Source organism: Sinocyclocheilus anshuiensis, unplaced genomic scaffold (genome assembly GCF_001515605.1).
Source record: "Sinocyclocheilus anshuiensis isolate Anshui unplaced genomic scaffold, SAMN03320099.WGS_v1.1 scaffold1531, whole genome shotgun sequence".
Lineage (NCBI taxonomy): Eukaryota > Metazoa > Chordata > Actinopteri > Cypriniformes > Cyprinidae > Sinocyclocheilus > Sinocyclocheilus anshuiensis.
In genome coordinates this window covers 1,285,829-1,299,896 of record NW_015551200.1, presented here as the reverse complement: position 1 = coordinate 1,299,896, position 14,068 = coordinate 1,285,829, and the positions used below count along the sequence as shown (strand labels likewise).

At 39.5% G+C, this 14,068-nt stretch overlaps 1 protein-coding gene across 1 annotated transcript in view; it reads left to right on the top strand.

The window, feature by feature from the left end:
- The first annotated feature begins 10,176 nt into the window (after positions 1-10,176).
- Positions 10,177-14,068, top strand: part of sptbn2 (spectrin, beta, non-erythrocytic 2) — a 125,758-nt gene continuing 121,866 nt past the window's right edge. The window contains exon 1 of the mRNA XM_016453646.1: positions 10,177-10,613. The gene's annotated coding sequence lies outside the window, so the exon portion shown is untranslated. The remainder of the gene's footprint in view (positions 10,614-14,068) is intronic.

Here is a 14,068-nt window from a genome sequence, read left to right as displayed (position 1 = left end):
TGAAACGCGTCGATTTTTACAAAGCTCATCGGTCTGAAAAAGCGAGGTGTGTTGTGATTGGCCAACTATCCAATGCGTTGTGATTGGCCGAATAGACCAATTATCGGTTTGTAAACATTCAGGATGCGCGCGCATCATGGTTGCAGAAAACCCGGGAGAGATAGCCTTTACAGCTAGAGAATTTCACGGATACGGTACAAAATAGTTAGGTTTAAAAAGATTATAAATTATATTGATTAGATGTCATTTTCAAAATGTTCTACGCATATTACAAGAGCTTGTCACCCAGCGATAAGCACTGTTATTCAACGAAATTGACGTTAGAGCGTGCCATAGTCTTACAGATCCGAAACGGGTGACGGTTTTTGTGGGCGGAGCCTATCTGGAGGCAGAAAATTACAGTTTTCAAGCAGCAGTCTATGGAGCCATGGACTTCCATTCTTTTGGTCCTGACTGACAATGAACCAGTCGAGTCAATGATTCAGTGAGTTGCTTATAAGAAAAGATGTTCATTTGTCGCCACCTAACTCTACTAGTTTAAATTATTTATTGATTGCTGTAAAACTAACATACTTTTGTTTAGGAGCAGCTGGAGATACAGTCTGGGAAGCAGCAACAAGAAAACCATGATTATGGGTAGGAACCAAAACCCTTGTTGGCAAGCGCAGAGGTAAGACGTGTCTTGTAGTTGGTCACCAGGTTTGCACACATCTCAGGAGGGATTTTGATCCACTCCTCTTTAAAGATTCTCTCTAAATCCTTAAGGTTTCTTGGCAACTAAAAGTTTCAGCTCACTTCACAGATTTTCTATAGAATTAAAGTCTGGGGACTGGCTAGGCCACTCCATGATCTTAATGTGCTTCTTTTTGAGCCACTCCTTTGTTGCCTTGGCCTATCCGTTAAAATAAACCTACCATAAAAATTATAGACCCTTAATTTTTTTGTAAGTGGTCAAACTTACAAAATCAGCAGGGGATCATATAATTATTTTCCCCACTGTATGTGGGGGCGTGTTAGAACTAGCCGTTTTAGGTAGGCGTGGCTGATTCTGAACTTTTATAAAGAATATCTCTTTGGATTTGAGACTTTAGTCTTTGCAACGTTACAGATCTTCTTTATGCACCAAGAGCTTGTAACACTCCAAAGAGAAAGGAAAAATTGAAATCGCATCATATGACCCCTTTAAGACATTCTATCTTATATATCCAGTGCAAACACGCCAATAAAAGAAGTAGATTTTTAATTTTGCAGGGAATTTTAAAGATTTGAATTAAATGTTGTAAATGTTGCATTTATGGATGGATGCAGATCTAAATCCTGACATAATATATAATATCTATATCTACAAACATGGGTTTTGTGATTTGACATTCGTATTTATGGAGTTCCATTTAGTCGTGTATAGAGCTTATTGAAATAACAGTCCACTGTATGGAGGTTCAACATATTAATAGTTTTTGTCAACATATATCAAACATTTTTACATGTATTAATCGTGGGTATTCTGCATGATTTCCGTTATACTGATTATAGCTAAACAACTTAATATGCCTTGAAACTCTTGAAATGTTTTTTTTAAATATATATTTACACATCATGTCAAAAACACATATACTATCACTATCATAATATATAACACATAAGTAAACAGAAAATATCATGTTTCCTTTATATATATATTCTCACACTTCAGAATATATGATTTCTGTAATAGTTCTGTTAATCCATTATAGACCATGTACCATATGTTAAATCCCCTCTATCACAAAGCATCCTTCAAACATTTTAATACTTCTCAAATGACAAATTGCAGATTTTATTTTAAAATCACACAGTTACAGTGCTATTTATGAAACATAATTAATAAACATATTTACCGGTGCCAGGAAGATCAATAGTACTGTGTCTCCAAAGGTCTCCTGTGACACCAAATGTTAGGACTCATGCATCTCATTCGATTTGCATGTTAAATAGAAGTATCAAGGCACCTTGTCCTCTAAGAACGAGGAATATGCATGTGTCTGTTAGTTTATCCATCCATAAGTCCTTCATATTTATATTTAGATGTCAAATTGTAGACAACGGTCTTAATGTAAAGTGACTCACAGTAGACTAATTACAGAGACAGTTTGTGTGGAAACACCTGGGGTTTGGTGCCTTGCTCAAGGACACAGTGATGACAAAGCAAGATTCTGATCTGTATATTTTCAATTCATGATGTGGGAGGGGATATAAAATACCACGGGGCATCAGACACATAAAATAAAGTGTTACAGCCACTTGGTGAAAATTGTGTAATTGGACTCAGAGGCTGGGTTCAGTAAACAAGGTCATTATGTTCTACTGCTCTAAATCAGTTTAGCCACTCGGGGGAGCCATCGCCAACCATCACTGACTGCTACACTGTGATGCTATTGTTGGAGAAAAAGAAGATGATATTGATAAAAGTGTGATTGAAATGATCACACTCCTTTCTTATTTATCCTTGCATTCATCAGCCCACTTGTCATCTGTCTCTTTTTGTCATCCCTGAGCATAGCATGTGATTAGGTCTACTGTGAGTCATTCCTCAGCTCAGAAATACTTTCTCTTTTTCTCATTGTGCAGTATGACTCACAGTCCTTAATTGGGTATGTAGAAAGGAGCCTCAGTTTGACAATCTGTTTATCTGCTCGGCTGAACTCTACCTCTATCTCTTCTGGTTGATGGCAGGCATTTGCTGTCATTCAGCGGGACTGTGGTCATTAGTTTCGGAATTATCCTGTGTGCCTGTGCCTGATTATTTTACTGGTTCCTTTCAGGTCAACCAATTTTATGTTTACTTTTCTCTGTTACTCCCTTACCCTAGACCCCTACATCTGGGACGTAACAGTGAAAATTGGGGGCTCGTCCAGGATTTGAATCCGGGACCTCTATTTTTCAGGTGTCAGGTGTCCACTGAGGATTTAGATATAAGGATTTCACATATAGTATGGGAATAATTGGATTCAGATGCAGGCATCTAGTCACTTGTTTCATTCCTCAATTAATTAGTGTTCAAACGAATTGTTTAATTGAATGATTAAACACAGTCACTTACTGATGAAACCTGCATGAAGAGTCAATACTAATAGTGAAATGCACAGTTCTAAATTTGAGGACTGAAACTAACTAACTTCACTATATAGTCTGAATTTCTGAATATAAATGATGCCATCAATAAAAACAACACGCTTCCTCAAATCTCAATGAAATGTATGCACCATTTGAATTATTCTCTAATTACAATTCTATTCTAATAATTTTCCTAGAGCTGCACCACAGGATAACAGTCTATCTAGAAAGTCTGTCTGCCATTTATTTAAGGATCCTCACATGCATTACCTCACTGTGCCACTGATGCAGATGGATCTGCTTTTGAATGGTTATGTAGTGCCATACACAGCGCAGAATAACCCACGATCCCATATTTCTGGTTGCATAGCAACAAGAAACATCTCATGTTCTGATAGCTTGCTCTCATTCCAGTTGCAGAGAGAGAAGAGATAGGTGGAGCAAATGATATTTTAACATACAGAAAGGCATAACTTGGTTATGTAAGCTGCACAGTCTGTTGCATGGTGTTATATGTTTTCAAATGAATAATGTGTTATTTAATTATATTACATTCATATTAATTTGCCTGTGTGTTCAGCTCATCCTCATGAGATAATGTTTGGCTTTGCAGGCCTCAGCCCTGTTAAGTCTTAAATTAGCATAATTAGAAAGGCGTTCATGAATAGGTCAGCAAGTCCCTTGCTACCAAACCCAGAGGTGGCTAAAATATAGGACACACATTTCAGTGACTTGAATGCTCTTAGTGAATTAAACATGCTTGCTGACACGCATGGAAATGTAGAGTAGAATGATTTGACGTGGTTTTCAGCCACTCATTTATATATGAACTGAAGTTTTTCAGGACAAGTAATGTTTTGTGACCGGGAGATCCCAGTTGGTTTGATTCTGGAACGCATGAATGTGTGTTTCACCCAGAGCAGAACAAACCTCACGCCTCATCTTGCTAAATCTCAGATGACCTGATTCGCACACAGAACAGCCTCAAACTCTATCTTTTTCTCTTTCTTGCTCTCTCTATGTTGTTTAATTCTCTTTCTCTTTATCCCTCTGCTGCTCTCTCTCTCTTTCTAATCTAGGTCAGAGATTGAGTTTGTATCAAAGTCACAGTTATTCAGCGAGTGAAGCATGCAGCGTGTGTCTCCAGACTCATAGTATTAATGATAACAGCGTCAATGTCACCTATATTCTACAAAATTCAGAATGGGAAGCTGTAATGAGCTTGAGAGAGAGTGAGGGAGGGACTGTATGTAAGTTTGTGCGCCCTGGTTTAAGATGGCTATTTTAGGTCGGTGATTGATTTAAATAGTTTTGAGCTAAAGTCTGAGGGCAGAACTTTTTTGGGATAGCTGGGTTATTCATGTAACTTTATCTAAACCGATAATGTGATTGCAAGTGTGTGTTTAGGGAATAATGCCACCCAGTACACAGTGTGAGAATGTGACCTTTTTTCATCACTTCCTCCTCTCATCTGTTCATAATTTTTTATTCTTTGTGTAGTTTCATCCATTGTCAGATATCTGTGTTAGGTTAGTGTGCAGGTGAGTAATTGCATTATGTAATGTAGCCTACATACACTTTTTTTTTCTATTATAGTGTTTCTATTGTTTTTATACTAAGCTAATTATATTTTCTATTCTATAATCTTACTCCTAAACCTCACAGAAACCTTTCACCATTTTTATATGATCAGTAAAACGTTATTTAGTAAATTTATAAAGCTGATTTCCTTGTGGGAAGCATTGGCTACATTCTGTTCTTCATAATGTAGTTGATTTCAGGTTTTAATATCCTTGAGGGGACATTTGGTTCTCACAACGTAGGCAAAACTTGCCCCACACACACACACTTGCGCAGCCATCTGTAGCATCTTGTAAGGGCTATATCATTTGCCACTGTCCACACAATGCATTCTGGGAAGGAGCCGGCGATAAACATACCAGATAAATAATCTATTTGTCATCTCCCGCTGTTCCTATCACATTTCCCATTCTTCTATTTTCCTTTCTGTTCTCTTGCCAATTTTGTCACACTCATTCCTTTTTTATTTAGCCTATCATTTGGATTCCTAGCCATCATAACAGATATTCCAATAAGGCACTTAATAATAGCTGTGACACCTTCTCAAGAATCTACAGTGCATTGTGTACCTATGCAAAGACAAAATTTGAATAAGCAGGTTGATGTTTAATGTAAGAATATTTTTATTTGGTTCTATATCTTAATATAAAGTAAGTTGGATTAGTCTTCTGCAGCCTGCTGCTTTATTCATGTTGTTGTTTATTTTGTTTGTTTCTGGGTAATTCTGAGGAATTACTGCTATAACTGTTTTTAGAGTTGAGTGTAACCTGGTTTCTTTAGTGATGTAAGCCACATATTTATTCTTGCCTCAAATGTCATCACCTAAATTACAGTGCAGTCTCTTTGGTTTCATCCTGATTCCTTTTTCCTTGACTCTGCCTCAATATCTCCTACATCTACGTCCTATTTTTATGGCAGCAATTCTTGTGGTCTAAACTGGAACAGCTAGGTGACCTTCAGAAACTTGTTTCTGGAGGATAGGTAGAACTTGGTGGTGTGAGAATGAGAGATAGAGAGCAGAAATAGTTTGCTTGTCCCAATGAGATGACTTGAGGAGGTTGTGAGAGGAATATAAATATCTTTTAGTAGGTCGGAGAGAGAGAGAGAGAGAGAGAGAGAGAGAGAGAGAGTGGAAGAGATAAAGATACAGGGGAGAAATAAGAGAGAGAGAAAGGGAAAAGGAGGGCCGTCGTAGTTTGTATTTGCATTTAATCATATGGTTTCTCTTGGGTACAGTTGTGACTTCAGCATCAGGGTACCTCATCAGTCAATGGTATCAAGAAACAAGAACTACACAGTCATCTATTTGATCTAAACAGCATCAATGCGGTGTGAGTGTTGTGCACAGCAACAGACTTGAAAGTCTCCATCTATCTTAGCACAATCTCCCTGGTGGTCAAAGCCAACAGATTTGGAGATCCAAAACTGGACACATGTACTGAGCCTGAGGCAAAAATAATTTCTTCTGCACACAAAACACACAAACACTCAGAGACTGAACTGTGCGCTCATAATTTGCTATTTCAAATGGATTTACATCACACACACACACATACTGTATGTATATATATATATATATATATATATATGTATGTATATCCACCTTTTTCTTCAACGCGGAAGTAAGCCTATGGGCGAGACTTCCGGTTCATTAACTGCTATTGGTAAATAACGAGAAGAATAACAACGTGCAGTAAACGGTAAAACTGTTTGCACTACAAATCAGTGTGTTCATAATTAAGATAATAGATTCAAATAATATGATAAGACACACCAATTTTCAATATCAAGCAGCAAAACAAACTGTTTTGTACAGCTAAAAATAGCTGGACACCGATGAGACTGGAAGCTAGACCTATAGAATTTACAAATGGCCACGCCTATTTTTACGGCAAGAAAAAGGTGGCTAGGCTATATATATGAAGAGTTCAGATGCAAAAGCCTCTAAGTGCCATCTGAAATGTTCATCTAAAATGAGCATTTTTATCAGGCTCCTATATTTATGTTAATGTATTTCACTTTAATGGCATAGAAAAGGACCTATACATTGCCATTCAAGTAAAATGACTGAACCTAAACATAGGAGCCTGATAAAAATGCTAATTTTAAAAGAAAATTTCAGATGGCACTTAGAGGCTTTTGCATCTGAACTCTTCTCACCAAACGATATTTACTATCTCCTAACCCTAAACCTACCCCTTACAGAAAACCTGTTTGCATTGTTAAACTTTCAGATAAACATCATTTACTATTTTTACTAATTTTTTTCCATCGTGGGGACCGCAGGCCAGTCCCCACAATGTCAAAACATTTCAGGTTTTACTATCCTTGTGGGGACATTTGGTCCCCACAATGTAGCATAAAAAAGTACACACACACACACACACACTTTTTAAAGAACTGTTGATCTATGATATATATATATATATATATATATAATGTAAGTAAATACATTTGTTTTGGCAACCCCAAAATCTGTCCCACCTTAACCTCTCCACACCCACACTGCCATGTCTTTTATATAAGGACAGTAGGACAGATTTACAGAGAAACTGTAGACAGAGACAGACATTAAAAGATAAAACTGAAAAAAATTGTGAGTGAGTGAGAGAGAGTGAGAGACTGAATGTGCTGTAGTGAGCAAAAAGCAGTTCTATGTAAGCAGAGCTTCAGCCAGTTCCAGCTCGAGAGGGCCCCAGTACCCACAGATACTCAGTGCTGCCCACTCAGCTCTTTTCCTTTGTCTCCCACACTATTGTGTGCTCTTTCAAAAGAGGGGACCAGGTAGGGATGGGGACCATCGTAGGTGGGAGGGGTGGAGGTTTAGATAGAAAGAGAGACAGACATTAGCAAGAGACATTTATCACTGCATAAAAAGTCAATTCAAATCCCCCTGAGTCAGGAAGAAACCTGATCTGTAATCAATGATCAGCAATCGGTTTTCATCTGATTAAAAGAATATCAGTATCAAAAGAATACTTGTGCATAAACATGAGATGCCTGTGTGTCTTGAAGAGCCCATTATGAGAGTATGTGCATCTAGAAGTGTGTGTTGGTTCAGACTCAGCAAAATTGTTGTTCTCTTCAAACAACTTTTGCATCAGAGAACTCAGATAATGACCAACGGCTAAAAAGATCTCTAGGATATGTAAATTTAAAAGGGAATGACATGTGAGACCCAACAGAAGATAAGGGCATGAACATGGTCAGTTGGCATATATAAAGGATATGTTTGAATACATATCTGCTGCTATGTAAATGTCAATGACAGTGTCCGTTATATGCTCCATTAGCAAGGGCATTTTTTTATGTGGAAACATTCTAGACTAATGTTTTGTATTCTCCACTAGGACAAGTACAGAACTGCTTGAATGTGTTGACATATGTGCTTTTGGTGTAAGATGCTTCATCACCTGCGAGGTAATATGTTCGTTTATGTCTAGGTATAACCACCCCGCCATCAGATCTGGCATGTGATGGATGTAGCAAATTCATGGCCTGATGCATTGTTTATGTTCTGGGTCTGTGATTATGACCAGCATGTGGGACCCATGCCCAGAGGCCCCAAGCAGTCTGGCCCCTCCACCCCAAATGAATCGAAGACCCCATCCCCCCAGTCACCTCTCTGAAAAAACACAAGGGCCCCTGTTTCTTTCATGTATCTTCAGGAGCCCCATTTGCAAGTCCCAGTCAAGAGCAAAGTTGCCTTGAAGCTTTTATTAATTCACGATACAAATCAATCAGAGGCATCCCTTTCTGATAAACATTATAGGTATCCTATCCTTTTATCACTACCGCCAGCAAAATGCTATGGAGGCCCCAACGTCCAGCACAAGGGGCCCTTTGGGACTGCGAATGGGCCTAGGGGGAACGTGATTGCGAATGGACCGCGGGGGAACGTGATCGTGAACGGACAGAGGGGGCCCTGCTCCCTACCTCGCACTGGGCCTTGTGTCAGCTAAGGATGGCCCTGGCTGAAACCACTTGTTAAAGGGATAGTTCACACAAAAATTAAAATTCTGTCATTAATTACTCACCCTCATGTCGTTCCAAACCCACAAGACCTTCGTTCATCTTTGGAACACAGCTTAAGATATTTTTGATTAAATCTGAGATTCTCTGACCCTCCATAGACAATAAAGCAACTGAAATGTTCCCAGGTCCAGAAACGTATAGTAAGGACATTGGGTTCAACTGTAATTTTACGAAGCTGCGCGATAATACTTTTTGTGTGCAAAGAAAACAAAAATAATGACGTTATTCAACAATTCTTCTCCTCCAAATAACGTCTTCTGCCATGCACGTAAACAACACATGCGTGTGATGCTGTTGACCTAGAACATGCATACGCCGAGCCTTGTTTACATGCAGAGTAAAGCAACGCACATGCGTCGTGGTATTCTCCATAATGGCAGAATACGTGATTTGGAGGAGAAGAATTGTTGAATAAAGTAATTATTTTTGTTTTCTTTGCACACAAAAAGTATTCTCGCAGCTTTGTAAAATTACAGTTGAACCACTGCTGTCACATGGACTATTTTATCGATATCCTTACCTTTTGGAGCCTGGGAACATTTCAGTTGCATTGCTGCCTATGCAGTGTCAGAGAGCTCTCATATTTCATCAAAAATATCTTAATTTGTGTTTTGAAGATGAACGAAGATCTCACGGGTTTGGAACGACATGAGGGTGAGTAATTAATGACAGAATTTTCATTTTTGGATGAACTTTGCCTTTAAAGTCGGCATGAGTTCTGATCGTCTTTTATTGCCTGTGACTTGCTGTATATCTGCATGAAACAGCTTCTTTAACCAGAAAAACTGTAGGGTGGGATTTGATTTTGTCCATTAGGAATTGATTGGATCATTGTTGTTTGCTAATTGTGACCGACAGGTTGATGGAGGGAAGGGAATATTGTCCCGCCCTCACACCAGTGTACACATCATCAGAGAAAAGAAGTAATTGCAAGGGGGAGAGGATGTTAATGTTTTTGATTGTCAGATTGTCAGCACGTTGTCTACCAAGATCCTGTAAATTTTAGTGGTGACCCTACAAAGGGCCCAGTTTGCTTTGGATCTCGCCTTGTTTGGGTAGATGATGCTACCGGTAAACCAGTGTGTAATCATACAGTATAACTTGACAGATTAGACTAATAATATTATTATATTAACTACACAAGCAACCCAAATTACAGTATGTCACACGTGGTACCTACGAGTTTGCTTATCTCTTGATTTAATTTGCATCATGATGGCAAATATCCATCCGCAGGCAAGACAAGCAAGTAGTCTAACGTTACTCTGTCTTCTGATGTTCAACGGCACAACTATTGTTTTAAAGCACCCACAGGCTTTACGAACACTGTCTTTACTAGAAAAATAAATTAATTTGCTCGTTGTTGTGCATCCGTGGGCGCGAAATGCGTTCAACATACTAATCAGATGTGCCCCTCTCTCGCTGCTGTGTGTAGGCGCGCGCTCGCTCGCTCGTGCTGTATGTATGAGCGTGATGATGCGACTGAGCCCCCGCAACCCCCCCGCTATCATTCATTCTTTCGTCTATCAGTCGGACTAAAGAAAGACGAGAGCGACACGCCGGAGGTCGCGTGGACACAAGGCTGTATGACAATTACGAAGGAATTCAAATATTCGACGAGAACTGAAATAACGGTTTGAAATCTGTGTGGTTACCTGAGCTCACCGTCACGCGAGGGATTCGCTTTATGTTTAATAACCGCCCGCGCTGCTCGGGCTGAGAGAAAAAAAAACACACAAGGATGCGGAATTAACGGAAGAACTATCGAGAGCTATCTGGCTTTTAAAACGGGAAGAAAACAGAAACACCTATGTGAGCTGGACGAAACCATTCCGCTTTGTCTTCGCCCAAGAGAAACGTTGAGATTCGTTGGATTTGAAAACACAGCCACGCCGTAACGTTAGGTAAGTCTGCGTAGCTGTAACGGCTGTTCATTTAAATATCAAGCTTTAGTCGTCGCGAATTAATAATGGCCACCGCGCATTATGCGGTTGTCAAAATTGTGAGGTAATGTAACGTTCAGTTATCTCACACGGGTCGCGTGAGTGAGTGTGAATGACCATGCTGCTCGCCTTTTGTTTCGGCGTGTGTCTGTGCGTCCACCGCGCGCATTCACTCCTGCCCAGACTATCATGTGAGCTTTCCACCACCGCGCACATTCACTCCAGCCCAGACTATCGTGTGAGTTTTCCACCCAAACATTACGGTTCAGCACACTAATGTGAGGGATATGTGTGCGAGCGGAGGGTATCTGGCGTTTTAAATGCAATGCAATGCAATGTGATTTAGCTCGCATCTTGGGCTCCTTGCATGCCATCTGCTGTGTTATTTTGATTTGTCATAGGCGGTGGAGGGGGATGCATGGCCTCACTAGCTGTTGCGCTGTCTGAATCCAAGACTGGAAAAAGCATCACTACGATACTGCCAAATTGCCGTGGAAGGGGAGGACAGGTAACGTTAGATAAGTAAACCCAATGCACTTAACTGTATTGCACAACAACGTTTAATGCCAGTGTTTTGGACGGTTGTCTTTGGCAGATTAGAGCGTTTAACGATTGAATTAAATCGGACATGGCAGTGCCTGCTATTGCATGCTGTATAAATGGAGTGATAGGGCGAGAACACGGGATTTGGTGACATTAACGCAGCATGCGGAGGATGGAGGGGGATTACGGCCGGATCTGCGGTCAGCGCTCGTGCTGCTGTTGACTCAGTTTCTCATTCAGTTGGACAGGCTGAGCTCTCTCTCGTCTCGTCTGGATGGGGGATTTCGAGGCGCTGCATAGTATCCCTTCTGTATTGAGCCCTTCTTTTGAGTACATTTGATTTATTTTTAGTCTCTGTACTGGACTTGGCTTTTTTGAGGTAACATGACAATATTCTTCCATTTGAACAGCAGGTGAATGTTGTTGAACTTTCTGTTCTTACCTTCCTCCATGGTCGAGTACGAGATGTACTGTCTGTATGTGCTGTCTAAACCGTTAATATAGGAAATGTTGAGATCTGGTCCTTATGTAATCACTCTCAGCGGGCCTTTAGATAAAAGGGAAGATTATTGTTTTTGCCTGTCTGTGAGTTGAGATATTGGTTTAATCCCATTTCATAGGATGTTCAAGCATAGGTTTTCAAGTGGTCCTTAACTTGTATTTCTTTCTCTCTCACATGCTGACCTATTTCAGCATCTCATTAAGTAGCACATCATGAGATATACCCACAATGCAATTGTTATTGAAATGACTGATTTGGTCATATCATATTGTGATGACATATGAATATGAATATAAACCTTTAAGGGAAAATTCACCCAAAAATGAGAATACTGTCATTGTTTACTCACCCTCATGTTGTTCCAAACCTGATGACTTACTATTTTTAGGGTATTTTGAAAAATTGTAGTAACCAAATGTTTTGGTTAACATTGATTTCCACTGTATGGATAAAAACAGACATTTCTCAGAGTATCGGCCTTTGTGTTCTACAGAAGAAAGTCATACAGGTGTGGAATGTCATAACGGATGACAGAATTTTCATTTTTGTGTGAACCTTATCTATTTAACATCTCATATTGTTGCTGTGCAGATAGAACAAATAAATAAAAGCACATTGAAACAGGAGTCTCAGGTTGTTGAACAGAGTGTGCAAAAACTACAAACTAGCAAGTTTGCCTATAACCTGGTGCCAACAGGAAGTTTTTTAAAAGAACAGATGTGTTTAATTTGAGCCAAAAGTGAAGATAGTGAACAGAACTTAGTTATGCATTCCATTATACAAATGGACAGATCTCTTTTCTTTTGGTCCACTGTTTTTTCACCCAGTTTTAGGAATTTAGTCATATTGAATAATGTAATGCTGAATTGTTACAATCAATAATAGTAATAATAATATTAGAAATATATAATGCATTAGAAATGTATTTATTTCAAAAGTAATTTCTTGACTTTCATGATTCTTTAGCCCTCAAGCCTTTATGTTGGTGTAGGACTGATGGAAGATCAATAGTTTTTAATGTGCTTCTCATTCCAAATCCGGAGAAATGCTGTCAACTCCTACATTTCAGTATTTTATCTTGTGTTTAAAGCAATAAAAAAATTTGGAATTATGCAAATGTGCCATTCCTGTCATGCGAGTACCTTTTGAACTCTTTGATTAATTGAGCTGCTCTAGAAATTGCTGAGACCTTGAACCCCATAGATGGGTGTGGATGGACAGACTGATAATTGGAATCATGCTAGCTGACAGATGGACAGACAGATCTGCTCAGATGTACTGATGAATCATTGGCTGCAAGTGGCTGTGTTTGCTGGTTGATGAATGGATGAAGAGATAAATGGATGGATGCATCAGTGTAGTGGCAGCAATGAGAGGAATGCGACGTTGGCCCCCCAGAGTGCTGACGGTCTAAATCCCCCCATACTCTCCTCTCTGTATGTTGCTGTGGGTGAGACCACTATTGTCCCGATGCACAGGGTGCTGTGTTTCTCTAAGCCAAGTCATCATTACTACTGCCGGTGCTTTTGTTTTCACTAACGCCCCTACATTCCTGCCCACCGCCACACTAGGGCACAGAGAGCAGAGATGGGCACGATGATAATATGATTTGTATCAGCATTTAGGGTTAGTGTGACTGGTCAGCTGGACGATCAGCCAACACTCAGCAAACCAGAATCAGTTCCAGAATCTCAGCTATACCTCCACTGAGTTGAGATGAGTAATTTGAATAGCTTGAAATTCATGCCACTGGAAAGGTTTCATGTAGAGCCCGACCGATATATCGTTTTGCCGATATGAGCCTGTTGCCGATATGCCGCCGATATGAATTTAATTTTTACAGAACATAAAACGCAGATAAAATGCTTGAAATAGTGTAATTACTTAGTTTGTCCAGCAGAGCACGCTCCATTGTTTACTACTGGCGACTTGGACAACCCTCTAGGACACCTTGGCAATTGAATCGCCATTGGCTAGTAAATTTTGTAGTTTACTCACCAGAGTGATATATATATACATACATATATACATATACATACATACATATACAGTCGTGGTCAGAATTGTTGGTACCCTTGGTAAATATGATCAAAAAAGGCTATGAAAATAAATCTGCATTGTTAATCCTATTGATCTTTTATTTTAAAAATGTACAAAAATCTAACCTTTCATTAAGTGAAGATTTAGTCGCATATGCGAGTGATTTACTCGCAATGTAGAGGGTTGCTGGATGAAACGCTTTAAAGCTTAAGTCTATGGAAAACCATTAAAAATTTGAATGGCCTTATCTCCATAACGGCGCGGCAAATCTGCACCAAATTCGGGGGATCCCTTCAGTTCGAGGAACCCTCTCGAACGCGAATCGAGTGTA